Raw genomic sequence first — 15,603 nt, forward strand, 5'->3', positions numbered from 1 at the left:
ACCAAGGTTGGATAAAGCACAGGGACATATAACCAAATGAATGGAAACACATGAACTATGAACCAAAGGCTGAGGGGCCCCCAACTGGATCAGGCCCTCTGAATAGGTAAGACAGTCGATTGGCTTGATCTGTTTAGAAGAATGGAATATAGCACACCCATGACACTGAAACACAAGTATGCAGGTGTTGGCCTATGGTGAAATGTTTCCTGTTCAGTTTAGAGAAGTCTTGGAGAAGAGCATATTTCTTTTTCCACTTGCATTTACCCTCTAGTTCCTACTCTTGCCCCCTGTGGGTGATGACAGCAGGGGAGGAAGATGAAGTCTGTAGTGAGTCTGTCTGAAAGAGTGTGTCCATGATCATTGCTATTAGCATGGCAGCTGGGGTGCTGGACACCACAGGCATGCATTGCACACCTCAGCTTGCTAGCTCCAAGGTGCCAGCCCATGCAGAGAGCAGCTGGGCTCTGAGTAAAAAGGGAGTATTAAATATTAAATGCCTTGAGAGGAGAGTGCCTATGAGAGAAAAATGAATCTAGGAAAGCCTGTAGATACTCAGAACAAGACAGATGGAGAATTAAATGAAGGACCTCAGAGGTTTGTTTCTCTCCGTGTCCCTGCATCTAGCTAAGTAAGTGTGAAATGGACAAACTTCTTCTACCTGCTGCTTTGTATATAGATCTTACTGTGATGCCTTGGATACAACGTCTTCATAAAATGTGGAAACAACTGACCAAAGAACTATACATGAGCAAGCCCATCTCTTCTTATCAGTGACTCAATGGGAGAGGTCAGAACTTGAAATTGTCAGTCCTGTGAGGTAGAAAGACTGGAAGCAGAAGAGAAATAGTCCAGGATGGTCAGTTGTATCAGAACAAAGACAGGGAAAGGGAGCTGTCAGATGAAGGAGAACATGGAGAAGTAGCAGAAACAAAGTCTCAGCTCAGTTGGCACCTGACTCGGCTAAGGCACTGAAAATCTATTTGTATGATGTTTGTGAGCACCGAAGAGGGCAAAGGTGGCTGTGATGCTCTCTTTATAATTAATTATTCTTTTAAATTTTTATGTATATAGATGTTTTGCCTGCATATATTATTCTGTGAAGCCCATGTATGACTGATACCCATGGAGGCCAGAAGAGGGCATCAGATCTCTTGGGAATGGAGTTACAGACAATTGTGAATTGCCATGTGGGTGCTGGGACTTGAACCTAGGTCCTGTAGAAGAGCCGCTAATGCTCTTAAGTGCTGAGCCACCTCTTCATCGCTGATGCTGGTTTCTTTAAGAAGTGAAGTGTATAACTTGGACCTTAGAATTGAAATAAAGAATTACCTTAATCTCTTGACAGAAAAAGGTGATCAAAAATCGCAGAGCATAAAAAAGATGGTTTAGCACTTAAGAGTGCTTGCTGCTCATGCAGAAGACCTAGATTTGGGTACTAGCACCCTTATCAGGCAACTCACAGGCATTTGTAACTCCCGGGGAATCCAGTTCTCTTTTCTGACCTCTGTAACCTTTGTAGGAACCTTCATGCACATGTACGTGTACACACACACACACACACACACACACACACACACACACACACAGACAGACAGAGAGAGAGAGAGAGAGAGAGAGAGAGAGAGAGAGAGAGAGAGGCATGCATACACACACAGGCACGCATGCATGTACAAGAGCTCACATCAATTTTTAAAAGTCTTTTTTAAAAGGACATTCACATAAACAGGAAATTTGTGCTTATCAGTGGAGGGAAGCAAGTGTAGCAATGGCCTCCAGTGTAGAAGTCCCTCGTAAAGGAGGCGAAGGAAGAGAACAGTAGTGGACTAGACCTTCATCTAGCAGAAGGGCTTCAGGAAGAGAACAGATCTGATCACGAAGAATATGAAGTACAGTCAAAACAAAGTCTGCACAGGAGACTTTGCAAAGGGAAACCAGAACAGAAGCCAGCAAAAGGCAAGCAAAGGCCAGAGACAAGGGGAGCTAAACAGGATTGTTTGAGGCCACCCTGGACTATACACAGCAAGACCCTGTCTTGTTACATTAAAAACAGTGGAGGGAAGACAGGGAAGGACAGAGACGGAATAAGAAAAAGGGAAGGGGAAAGAAGGGACTGGCAGTCTTGAGTGGAAGAGGAAAGCCAATCAGAAAGCTCAGTCTCTGGATATAGGCCAAAAGCAGAGCTTTGTGCCTGCTTCTTGCTTTGATCTTCTCCTTGAAATCCCTGTCATGACTAGGCAGAAATTTAGCAAGAAGACTTGGCTTCAGAGCACCGAGGCAGTATCCTTGCTTCAGGGTTGGTGACACTGCCAATCTCAGTCAACCTGTCTGAACAGTATTTAGTATAAGGTGTGCAGTGAAAGTGAGAGCAGCTTCCACAAGCCGCCTGACTACATTAGCAGTGTGGTCCTCTTAGATATCATCTGCTCATTTCTTTTACTGCCAAGTTTAGAGTCCTTGGCCCATTTTTGAAATGTGCTATTAAAATAGCTTATAAGTTTGATGTATTAGACATTTCCAGAGAGACTATGATACAGCAGTTCTGAGAGACATGAGTTTTGAAGTATGATGATTAGTAACACATGCTTTTCTTATTTTTAATAAAATAGAGAGTTTAGGGATATACCTAACAAAAGACATACAAAATCTGTATTGTGAAAACAGCAAGTCAGAACTAAGAAGTTGGAACATCTCAGTAAGTGAAGAGACTTTTTGTTCAAAGAATGGAAAACTTGGTTTCATGATATTTCCCCCGAAATTGATCCATAAATTCTGCCTAATCCCTATCATTGTCACACAGTTGTTGCTGGTGGTAGTTTTTCACTCGTTTTTGTAAAGTAGTGAATCAATTCTAAAAGTATTTGCCTTTAAATTTCCTGATGTCATTCTTTTTTTTTAATACTAAGTAATACTCCATTGTATAAATGTACCACATTTTCTTTATCCATTCTTCGGTTGAGGGGCATCTAGGTTGTTTCCAGGTCCTGGCTGTTACAAATAAAGCTGCTATGAACATAGTTGAGCAAGTGTCCTTGTGGTATGAGTAAGCATCTTTTGGAATATACCCAAGAGTAGTATAGCTGGGTCTGGAGGTAGATGGATTCCCAACTTTCCGAGAAACTGCCATACTAATTTCTAAAGTGGCTGTCCAAGTTTGTACTCCCACCAGCAATGGAGGAGTGTTCCCCTTACTCCACATCCTCTCCAGCATAAGCTGTCATTTGTGGTTTTGATCTTACTCGTTCTGATAGGTGTAAGATAGACTCTCAGTCATTTTGATTTGCCTTTCCCTGACGTCTAAGGATGTTAAACATTTCTTAAAGTGTTTCTCTGCCATTTGAGATTCTTCTGTTGAGAATTCTCTGTTAAGATCTGTACCCCATTTTTTACTTGGATTATTTGGTATTTTGATGTCTAGTTTCTGGAGTTCTTTATATATTTTGGAGATTAGTCCTCTGTGATGGATGAGGGGTTAGTGAAGATCATTTCCCATTCTGTAGGTTGCCATTCTGTCCTATTGACAGTGTCCTTTGCCTTGCAGAAGCTTTTCAGTTTCATAAGGCCCCATTTACTAATTGTCAGCGCTACTGGTGTTTTTTTTCAGGAAAAAAAATCATTCTGAGTGAGGAATCCAGACCCAGAAAGACAAACATGGTATGTTCTCACTCATAAGTGGATATTAGCTGTCAAGTAAAGGATAATTATGCTACAATCCATGGACCCAGAGGCTAGATAACAAGGAGGGCCCAAGGGGCAGGGATGAATGGAACTTCCTTGGAAGAGGAAATAGAGGAGACCTCCTGGGTGGACTGGGGGCAGGTGGGGATAGAACTTGAGGCATCAGGTTGGGAGATAGATGGGTGGGGAGAGTACTGAAAGAGATGACTGAAAAGTGGGGAGTATTTCAGGGTAAGGTAGAAACCTGGGGCAAGGGAAACTCCCAGCTAAAACTCCTAGCAATAGTGAATAGATAGCCTGAACTGGCCATCTCCTGTGATCAGATTGGTGACTACCCTGATTGTCATCAGAGAGTGTTGATCTAGTAACTGATGGAAACAAATGAAGAGACCAACAGCCAAATATTAGGCCAATCTTGGGGAATCCTGCTGAAGAGAAGGAGGAAGGATTGTAGGAGCCAGAGGAGTCAAGGACATCACAGGAAAACCCACAGAAACAACTAACCTGACTCATAGGAACTCACAAGTCTAAACCAACAACCAGGGAACCTGCATGGAACCAACCTAGGCCCTCTACATATATGAGACAGATGTGTAGCTTGATCTACTTGCAGGAATCCTAGCAATGGGAGCAGGGGCTGCCCATAATGCTTTGGCTGGTACTTGAGAACCTGTTTCTCATGATGGATTGCCTTGACCAGCCTTAATGCAAGAGGAGGTGCTTAGTCTTTTTTTTTTTTTTTTTTTTCTAGACAGGGTTTCTCTGTGTAGTTTTGATGCCTATCCTGGAGCTCACTCTGTAGACCAGGCTGGCCTCTAACTCACAGAGATCTGCCTGGCTCTGCCTCCCAAGTGCTGAGATTAAAGGTTTGTGCCACCACCGCCCGATGCTTAGTCTTACCACAACTTGATATGCTTTGTTGATACACATGGGAGTCCTGCCCCTTTCTGAACAGAAACAGAGGAGGAGTGGATGGGGACAGGCAGGGGAAAGGGAGGGGAAACTGCCATTGGAATGTAAAGTAAATATGTGGTGATATTTTGGTGTATCCTAATTAAAAAAAAAATTGCCTGAAGATCAGAGACAGAACAGGCCACTAGATTAAACATGGCACACACCTTTAATCCTAGCACTGGGAGGCAGAGATCCATCTGGATCTCTGTGAGTTCAAAGCCACCCTGGATTACGTGAGATAGATTCAGTCTAGCAGAGAAACAGAGCCAGACAGTGGTGGTACACACCTTTAATCCCAGTACTTGGTAATCACACTCCTTTAACCCCAGCACTTGAGATCTCATGCCTTTGCTACCAGTATTTGGGAAGCACACATGCCTTGAATCCCAGCACTAGGAAGGAAGTAGCATGGCTGGGCAGAGAAGGGCATATAAGGCATGAGGAGACAGGAACTAAAGCCTTTTCGGCTGGACTCCTTTCGGCTGAGGACTGAGACATTAAGTCAGAGGATTTCTTGGAGTTGACGAGGTAAGAAGTAGCTGTGGCTTGTTCCTTTGTCTCTCTGATCTTTCAGCATTTACCCCAGTATCTGGCTTCAGGGTATTTTTTATTATAAGACCTTTAGGAATTCGTACAACATAAATAAATTAATTAAATTTTAAAAAGACTACAATAAACTAATTATCCTTTATGTTGTAGAACATTAATTTTAGTAGCTCTGCTTTATAAAGTAACATGACCATAATAAAGAAACTAATAGAAAACTTAAAAAAAGAATATTCTGTAGTCTTGAGAACACATACACAATGCAGACAATACAGACAAATGTACAAAATTTTTTTTTTTTAATGCTTAGAGACAGGTTTTCTCTGTGTAACAGCCCTTCCTGGAACTCACAAGATCCACCTGGCTCTGCCTCACAAATGCTGGGATTAAAGACATGTGCCACCATGCCCAGCTGCAAAACATTTTTTTTTTAATTCAAAAGACTAACCCCAATATCTTTCAGATATCTTGCAGGATGCCTATATGGGTGTGGACATAAAGGATTTGAGTATACACAAGTACAGTCTCCAAGCCTTATTGCTTCATTTATCACAGGAAGTACCAGACTTATGCAGTATTTGAAGAAAAGCTGTTCTACTTGTGTAGATTCTCATGGGAGTGACCACAGGCATTATGCCAATTTAATCCCAAGTATTAAAGTTAGGGTTTTAAATGACATGTAATAGTATGATTTATTTTCTGTCTTGAGCTTTATAGGGCACAAAACAAGATCCTATCCTTACATATTGCTTTTTATTTTTAGAGTCAGAGTGATGATAAAAATCTAAGCTTAAGAACTGTCAAATGATTTATGATATTTCATTTATTTTTCAAAGGATTGGAATGTCACCAGTGAGCCCATTAGAATTGTAGACTTAAAGCACCACAATTTTTAAAAAGACCAGCTGCATAAACAAGTGTGCAAACTTTGTAATTTAATTCTATGTGATTTTTTTTAACACTTCAAAGTGCCAAAGAAGGCAGTTTTTCATAGGTTATAAGTAGTTGTCTGAGTCATTATGACCTCAGACCTTGAAGCTCATTTCAAGACTTCCTCTCTAAAATGCTAATACTTCTCTATTGTGTTCAGTACAACCTTAAGACAACTGTGTAGCTACCCTGGATGTCCTTTCTTCATGAGCTGACACTAGTGTGGGTGAAATGTGGAGGAACTGGACACTACCTGTGAAAAGATTCAAGTCTGTATCAAGGGATGAGGAGTATAAAACTTTTGAGGATGTGTTTCTGTTGCTGAGATAAAAGCTACTTAAAGGAGAGGGGTTTTATTCTAGCTCGCAATTCCAGGTTATAGTCCATTATTGTAAGGAGGCGAAGGCACTATGACGTAGCTGCTCACATCTACAGCTAGGAGCAGAGAGAGAATGAATGGGCGCATGCTTACAAGTGATCAGCTCGCTCTTTTCTTCATTCAGTCCAGGGCCCAGCCCATGAAATGGTACCATCCACATTCTTAGTGGGTCTTCCCACCCTACCCCACCTCAATTAATTCAATCAAGTTGACCCCCCCTCATAGACATGGCTATAGGCCAGCCTGATCTAGACAATCCCTCATTGAGACTCTCTTCCCAAGTTATCCTAAACTATGTCAAGTTGACAATTAAAACTGCTATCATAGTGGTAAAATGCTTTAAACTTCAAAGTTTAAAGGATTTATCTGTTTGTCTATTAATTTTTTATTTGAAGTGCCAGCTATGAAACCCAGGGTCTCACACATGCTAAACAAGTTCTCTATCCCCACCACTAGAGCTGTTTTTCATTCATAGATTTAGATTTGAGGCAATTATAAATGCACATAAACGTTCAATAATTCACATGACACTATACACTTTCTCAGTGGTGCTCTCTAGAGCAGTGGTTCTTACTGTGGGTTGGGACCCCTTTGGGGAATCGAACAACCTATTCATGGGGGTTGTATATCAGATAACCTGCAGATCAGATATTTACATTATAATTCATAACAGCAAAATTAGAAAGTAACAATGAAATAATTTTATGGTTGGGGGTCACCACAACATGAGGAAGTGTAGTAAAGGATCGCAGCATTAGGAAGGTTGAGAACCACTGCTCTAGAGTATTAATATTAATACAGTCTTCATCTTTTTCAGATGTCTAATTTTTCTTGAACTCGTGTGTGTGTGTGTGTGTGTGTGTGTGTGTGTGTGTGTGTGTGTGTGTATGTGTAATTCTTATTTCAGGTATAGCTTTTTGTAACTATGTTCAAAAATGAAGGTTTCCATTACAGAGAGTCTTCATATGGCCCTTTTATAGCCCTGTTCTTCTAGCATTTCACCTGTCAACCTCCATCCATAAGACCTGCCAATCACTGATATCTTCTCTGTTTTCTTAGTATTTACATTTCAGTATTGTGTAAGTAGACTATTAAGTGAGTAACCTTTTAGTATATTTTCATTTAGTATAATACCTTTGATACTCATTCAAGTTATTACATGATCAATAGTTCATTTGTTTTCATTATTGAGTAATAGTCTGTCAAAATATATTTTGATATTTTGTTTACATATATGAGAAAATAATGTAAAATGTCACTTTAAAAGTACCAAAGGCATTACGTTGTTGAATCTTACTTGTTAAGTAAGAGTATAGATTAGTTTTGACATGTTAATCATTTAGATTAGTTTTATCTGAACATACTAAGAATAGATGAGTCAGTGTTGGTGTACTGAGACTGTTTCCAGTGGGAAAGAGGAACATCTTTCTATTCCCTTATTCATCCAGATAAAAACCTGCAGGGCTGGGAGCACCAGGCAGCTCTTCTTTCTGATTCTCTTGTGTGCATCCTGTGATCACTCAGCTAGATCTTCATAAGACCAGTGTTCCCCATGTGAATCTCCTACCTGTGTGCCTGTGTTTGGTTTTTCATCTAAATGATTATTTTCTTTTTTTTTTTTTTTTTTTTTTTTGGTTTTTCAAGACAGGGTTTCTCTGTGTAGCTTTGCGCCTTTCCTGGAACTCACTTGGTAGCCCAGGCTGGCCTCGAACTCACGGAGATCCGCCTGCCTCTGCCTCCCGAGTGCTGGGATTAAAGGCGTGCGCCACCAGCGCCCGGCAATGATTATTTTCTTTAAGTTCTGTCTAACTGAAATACTTCTCCCCTCCTTCTATGCCCTCTCCCTTTCTCTGCTTCCCTAGGGAGGGTGAGTTAAGCAAGGCCCTGAAGCTGTTTAAGAGTTGACTAGGAAGTGAGCAATTTGAATATTGGAAGGGGTGAGGGACTGCAGTAATGAGGAGAACAAGGTAAGAAGCAGGAACTGGATGGGGCCAGGGTTACTACATTGTTTAGGGAATGAGAGAGACACCACAGTGTTAAGGCAGTTCCCTGATGTCAGACCATAATGGGAGAGATAGGTTTTGAATGCAAGGATCCTGTCTTCAAGGCCCATGCTGGCCATGCAGACAGACATGAGCCTACAGACTTAGAGTTGGGGAGCTCAGAAAAGAGGTGTCTGAACTTCAGATTCAGAAAACCAAGTGGATGACTTTTAAGCTGTCAGTGTGGTAAATAAAACCATAATTGGGTAAGATTCCCAAGAGTGAAGGTGCACAGTGAGGTCTGATGTTTACTTAGAGGAACCTCAGCATTTTCCCTCATAGAGTGAAAAGCAAGCAGTACTGGAAAGGTTGAGAGCAGTAGTTAGTTGGTGGTGAGATGAAGACCAAGCAGGCCCTGTGGATGGTGTTGACAAAAGCCATCTTGGAGAATGGGGGCAGGATGTCAAGAGAATAAACAGGAGACAAGAAAATGAGTAAGAGCACTTAGGTAATATTACTCATAAGTTTATTTGCAATAAGGAATATTTAAATAGGCCTGTGGGCTACAGCTTCAGGAAGTTGTAAGGCCACATGATAATTGCTGCTGTGTAGATGTGGGTTTGTTTAAAAGCAGTGTAAGAGGGTCTGCTTAAAGAGAAGAGTGCTGTTTCTGTATTGTTGAGGAAGCAGGAGCATGTAGAAATCCAGCCTGAGTCAGGGCCTGGTCTCAGGAAGGAGAAGGGGCAGCTCCCTGTTGTTTCAGGACTGAGATAGGCAGGAGAGGTCCTTCCATAGATAATACTGGGAAGGCAACAAACTCCCTTTGGACAATTCATATTTCTATGGACAAAAAAGGAGAAATGGTTCAGATAGAAGAAGGTGTAGTACATTTTTGAGGAGTGAGGAGAAAGTTTAGGCTCGTCAGTTTAGAAGCCTGGCTCTGGTGTTTTTAGAATAATCAAAGCAGTGAGCTTCCCACTGCACCGTAGGCCTCCTCTTCTGAGTAGGTAAGCATCTGCAAGTTGAGGGAACAGAAGTGTTCTGGATACAGGGAGAGACTCGGGGCAGAGACATGGAGCTCATGATGGAACCCATTTTCCAGAGGATGAGCTCAATGTTAAGGCGCAAGTGGGGCCCTTACAGTGTGTAGATACTACCATTGGAGGGCATTGCAGATGAGAAAGCAGTAAAATGTTGTACTGTGGAAAACTGGAAACACATTTCTAAAAACTGTATGTGTGAGTGTGGGCATACCAATGCTATGTGTGGTGCTTTAAGTAAGAGTGGCCTCCATGTTTGAGTAAGTGGTCCCAAATTGGTGGAACTGTTTGGGAAGGATTCTGAGGAGTAGTCTTGCTGAAAGAGGTGTGTCAGTAGAGGCTGGCTTTCAAAAGAATCATACCACTTTGAGTTAGTCTCAGAGTCTCTCTCTCTCTCTCTCTCTCTCTCTCTCTCTCTCTCTCTCTCTCTCTCTCTCTCTCTCTCTCTCTCTCTCTCTCTCTCTCCTGCTTGTGTTTTGAGATGTGAGCTCTTAGCTTCTTCCCCAGCTTGTTAGCCTGCTGCCATGCTTTCCTCCATGATGGCAATGGACTCTTACCTCTTAGGAACTGTAAGCCCTAAATAAATCCTTTCTTCACTTCAATAGATTATCTTGGTCATGGTATCTCATCAAAGCAATAGAAAAGTAACTAAGAGAGAAGTTGGTACCAGGAATGGGGTATTGCTGTAACAGACTTAACCATGTATTTTTTTGGGTTTTTTTGTTTGTTTGTTTTAAGAAAAGGCTTTGGAGCCGGGCGGTGGTGGCGCACGCCTTTAATCCCAGCACTCGGGAGGCAGAGGCAGGCGGATCTCTGTGAGTTCGAGGCCAGCCTGGGCTACCAAGTGAGATCCAGGAAAGGCGCAAAGCTACACAAGAGAAACCCTGTCTCGGAAAACCAAAAAAAAAAAAGAAAAGGCTTTGGAACTTTGATTTTGAACACTTTGAACACTATAATACACCACCTAGTGAGAGCTTGGGAGATAGTGCTGAGAACAACTTGGACTGTAGAGGCTGAATTCAAGAGGTGAACTCTTAGCTGCTCCTCCAGCCTGTTGCTATGCTTTCCTCCATGATAGTAATGGACTTTTATCTCTTTGGAACCATAAACCTCAAATAAATTCTCCCTTCTATAAGTTACCTTGGTTATGCTATATTATTACTGCTGCTTTGAGGACCAGCCTTCAGCAACTCAGGGAATTAGGGAGAAACCATGAAGTCAGCAAACTAATTATTTGATTTAACTTTTCTGTCTGAGGGAGTAAAACTTAATTCTCTGGGGCCAGTGAAAGGGGACAAAGCTTAACTCTCTGGGGCCATCGAAAAAAGGGGAAAAAACATACATACACCTTTAGGGTCTCTCTATCATCTTTTCTTTGTTCTCTTTATTTCTTTTCTTATCTCTATTCAGATGTATCCCTTCTGTCTCTCTTGATATCTTCCTTCTAACTAATTTTATTTTTGCCCTTACAGCTTATATATCCTATCAAAATTATAATGTAGTTATATTCTATTTTCAACTAAATGATTACAATGAATAAAAGAAAAACATTTTTTCCCACATCCCTTACATGATTAAACATTTTATGTATTACAGGTGAAAAACAATTTGTTACAAGAACACACATACATTCATACCCAAGCAACCTGTTATAGATTAACAGAGTGTAAACAAGCAAGGTATTTTTCTCAGCCCATTCTTTTGCTAGCAGGCTGCATTTTGTGGTTGCAAATAAAGGACCAATCATTTTATTACTTATCTCAAAAGGTAATCTTATAAGGAATCTTAGAAGAATCACAAATCTTATCACTTATATATGAAAAAGAATCAGTCATCTCTACTTTAAGTCCTCAGGGTGCGTACCCATTCACCAACAATTTCTTTATATCAAGAAGCTAAGGGCAGAAATGGGTACAAGGAATTAGTCATCACCTTTGGTCACCAACCCATCCTAACAAGCTACCATTGTTCCTGCTCCCTGACCTCAATAAGTCCCTCACTCAGCTATTAAAAGTATGCCCTTAAATTGTTTTCCAAGATTTTTTCCACCTCAGAGCCATCAACAAAAACTTCTTAACCTAATCTTAAGTCATTATTTAAAGCTTTGTTTTAGCTATGATGCACACCAAAACCTGTGAACATACCTCCCAACATTAAGGTAAAAAGAACCTGAGTTAACTTTGCTTCTGGAACACAATTGTTTTTCTTAATCATTAACCTAAGCCACAGTCTATATGGCTCCTCAAGAGAAACTAGCTGTGTGACATTTCCTTGTTCTTATTTTCTATGCTCTGCAACCCCTGCTTTATCGTGGGTGGGGGCAACACTGTATCTTAATTTTACCTTAATAGCTTTTCCATTATGACCTTTATCATAATCCCTTACTATATTTATTAAAGACCCTCAATCATCAAAATCCTAAAATTTAAACTAACACTATTATTGTATAAAAGCATTGCTTTAAACAGTACAGCTTAGGAGGAAATCATCTTCATAATATCTACAAGTAAAAATACCCAGTAGAAGGTGATATTTTCATGAGATAATCACTACATTAAAGACAGTGGGGATCCCCCCAACACCCATTCACACCATGCCAGACATCAGAGAAAAATGGCTGTGTGACAAACTTGTGAAGTCACAGCAGTAACAAGAGACATCTAGGGCCTAAGCCCTTGCTTGGGGCCTTGCCTATTCTAGATTCTCCCATCAGAGCTTTGCTTCCCAGTGGGCCCATTTCCTGAACTTCATTTGCCACCTGCTGCTCCTCTGACATGGCCACCAGCACTGTATTATCACAGCAGTAGAAAAATCTAAGCACCATGGCATGCATGTGGTCAGAAGACAACTTTCAGGAGTAGTTTTCTCATCCCACCTTGAGTTCTGGGGATTAAATTGAGGTCGTCAGGCTTGGGTTGCAAAAGCCTTTATCCACTGAGCCATCCCACTGGCCCTGTTATCATATTCTAAAATGGACACTTGTAATGCTTTAGTTTGATTTTACCTTAATTTTAGTAAAAGAATCTTCTGGGGCCTAGAGACATGGCTTAGTGTGTAAGAGCATTTGCTGCTCTTGAAAAGTCTCATGTTCAGTTCCTACTATCTATGTTCAATAACTCACAGTGGCCTGTCACTCCGCACCCGTATGCATGTATATGCATACGTATACTTAGAGACATACACACGCACATATACCTCAATATTCTTTTAATTTTCTGACACTTTATGTGTATGTGGAATTGTACTTGTTTTAGAGGATTCTTTTTTTCCACCAGCAGAGCTCCTCCAACAACGTTTACAGGCTCAGACCTCTACATTGCTGAACAAGCTTCTGTATGTGTGCCTATTCCTTAGATAAGTGGTGGGAAAGTGTGAGGCACTTCTGACACATGTTATTTGGTCAGGATTTTTTTAATAAAACATAATTGAACGATGGGCCTCTTCTTTATAGCCTGCCAGGAGAATTACTTTCCCTTAGCCAATTAGAATTTTTATTAAGGTAACAGGGAGTACCTGTCATAATTGAAATACTGTGAGTGTGCATGTGTGTGTATGTGTTGCTTTCTTAAGACAGTCTTGATGGGCATTGAAGACTGGCCTGGAGCCTGCAGCAGATCTTCCTGCCCCCACTTCTCTAGTGCTGGGATTACAGGCTGGTGAGCAGTAGAGCTGGCTAGTTATGTGTGTGTGCATAAATGTGCTGCGGTTCTCTGGATGCCTGTGCCAGTGGAGGTAGAAGTCAGCCTCACCCATCGCTCTTTAGGAGCCATCCATCTTGTTTTGTTTTCTAGGTTTTTACCACATTGATTGATTAATTAAGGTAGGTCCATGTGAGCACGGGCAAGTGTAAGCATGAACAAACACATGCAAGAACAAGCATGTGTGGCCTACCATACAAATGTGGAGATGAAAGAAAACTTTTGATAACTGATTCTCTCCTTCTACCATGTGGGTCCCAAGAGCTGAGCTCTGGTTATTAGGCTTGGCGGCAAGTATCTTTACCCACTAAGCCATCTTGTCATCTCAAATGAAATTTCTTTTTTCTATTTTCTTTTTCCCTCTTTTCTTCCTCTTTCTATCTCTCTGAGGGGGTGATGGGAGAGATAGTAGTCCTGACTGCCCTAGAACTTTCTTTGTTTACCATGTTGACCTTTAACTCACAGACCTACTTGCCTCTGCCTCCCAAATGCTGGGGTTAAAGGTATGTGCAGTCCACAGTGTCCAATTCACTCTGATTTTTGAGACAGTCTCTTTCACTGGAAACCTGGGGCTCACCAATTAAGTGAGGCTGGCTGGTCAGCAAGCCCCAAGGATCTGCCATCTCCACATCCCTCAAGTGCTGCAAATAAAAGCCTGTGTCACCACACCCGCTTTTTATGTGGGTGCCAAGGATTGAACTCAGGTTCTTGGATCAGGTGGCAAGTACTTTTCTGACTGCCAGTGTGGTGATATTGTGTTCCCCTCATGCCAGCTCATATCTTTTTTAATTATGAAAATTTTTATTAAATTAAATTATACTCAGATATCCTAAAATCATTTTGTATTGATTCTCTTAGATATTTTCTGTCCTAGAATATATCAGATTTTACTTTTGATTTTTGAAAGAAAACATGCTTATTATAATAACTTAAATTTTAATTCTGTTAATTTGAAGTTGGCTTAGGATAAAGACAATTGACTTAGAAACAGCATAATTGTTACATAAAATACTAAAACATATTTTTGTTTTCACTAGTTTTATGAATAAAAATGTAGGTCAAAGGATGATGTATTTCTGGAGATGTATTCCTTGCCAACATAATAAGAAAGATTGTGTTTAAGCCTACGGTTCATGAAGTGAGGTTTTATTCCTTAAGATAAAGCTCCTTTATGCTTCTTTTGCAAGATGTTGTCTTTACCCACCATGCAAGCCCCCTGTGGGAACAAGATTTTTACTCTGTCTGGGGAGACTTGACCATGTTGCTTCCTTCCACTGTGTCTGCCCAGCTAGGGCTTAAGGGCCTTATCCTTGGCTGTTCTCTGGAGGCCTACAGGACTTCAGCATTTGTCACAGTGTAGCACCCTTGTCTCCTAAGTACTAATCAACTCGCTTTCCTCCATTAACCCAATAGCCTCCATTTTTCTTTCAGCAAATCTTGGTTCTCCCAATCCATGATCTCTTTAAATATACTCTTTGGTTGTTTTTGAGTCTGTCTTCCTTCCTCACTCCTTCACATGATCATTGTGGGAATACATGCTGTTTTTCTTCATCTAGCATCATACACAGGGTTGGAGCACAGAGACTTGGACTTTCTTCCTAGGGCTGCATGGTGGAACCCAGTTCACTCCAGTCCTCACAAACTAATGAGATTTATTGCAAGACAAACTGAAAGTAAATTTACCTACCAGATCTATATATTGGTGATAAAGGTAGTTAAAAAATTTCATTGAATCTCTACATATACCCTACTTGTATGGAGACTTTGCAATATGCTCATCAAAATTGGAAGAAGGTATATAGCATGTGAGTGTAAAAGCATTTTTTGGATTTGGGCCTGTTCTTCCTAGTGGCTGCCATGTGTGCATAAGCCAAAACAGCTTCTAAAAGTCCCTTGCCATACTTCTTATGATTTGAACATACAGTTAGTACTATTAATTTCCTTCCATTAGAAACAACAATTCACCATGAGGTATCTAAAAGTAAAATGCTTTCATTACTTTCAACAAGGAACACATGACAGAAACAGAAGCAATTCAATACTAACGTCTACGTGTATATATGTGTGAATGTATGCCGTGTGTGTGTGTGTGTGTGTGTGTGTGTGTGTGTGTGTGTGCGCGCGCGCGCGCGCGCGTGTGTGCCCGTGGAGACCAGAGGGTGACATACCCCTCAGAGCTGCAGTTACAAGTGATTCTAAGCCATCTCACCTGGATACTTCTTTAAGAAATAAACTCAGGTCTTCTAGAAGAACAACAGGCACTGTTAACCACTGAGCCTTCTATCTAGCCTCAGGTGTGTGTGTGTGTGTGTGTGTGTTTATGTGTGTGTATGTATGTTTAACTCAGAAAAATGTTAGATTTGGAAAATGATAGGATCTCCCTGTTGCCAACCAAG

General features: G+C 41.0%; 1 protein-coding gene across 49 annotated transcripts in view; it reads left to right on the forward strand.

Moving 5' to 3' along the window:
* Znf438 (zinc finger protein 438) overlaps nucleotides 1–15,603 on the forward strand; it is a 173,805-nt gene that overhangs the window by 57,559 nt on the left and 100,643 nt on the right. For 2 of the 49 annotated variants that reach the window (XM_076572445.1, XM_076572451.1), the window contains one exon: nucleotides 8,350–8,454. The exons of the other annotated variants lie outside the window; for them this stretch is intronic. The gene's annotated coding sequence lies outside the window, so the exon portion shown is untranslated. The remainder of the gene's footprint in view (nucleotides 1–8,349; nucleotides 8,455–15,603) is intronic. 49 annotated transcript variants of the gene reach the window in all.

The sequence above is a fragment of the Peromyscus maniculatus genome, chromosome 5 (assembly GCF_049852395.1).
Source record: "Peromyscus maniculatus bairdii isolate BWxNUB_F1_BW_parent chromosome 5, HU_Pman_BW_mat_3.1, whole genome shotgun sequence".
Lineage (NCBI taxonomy): Eukaryota > Metazoa > Chordata > Mammalia > Rodentia > Cricetidae > Peromyscus > Peromyscus maniculatus.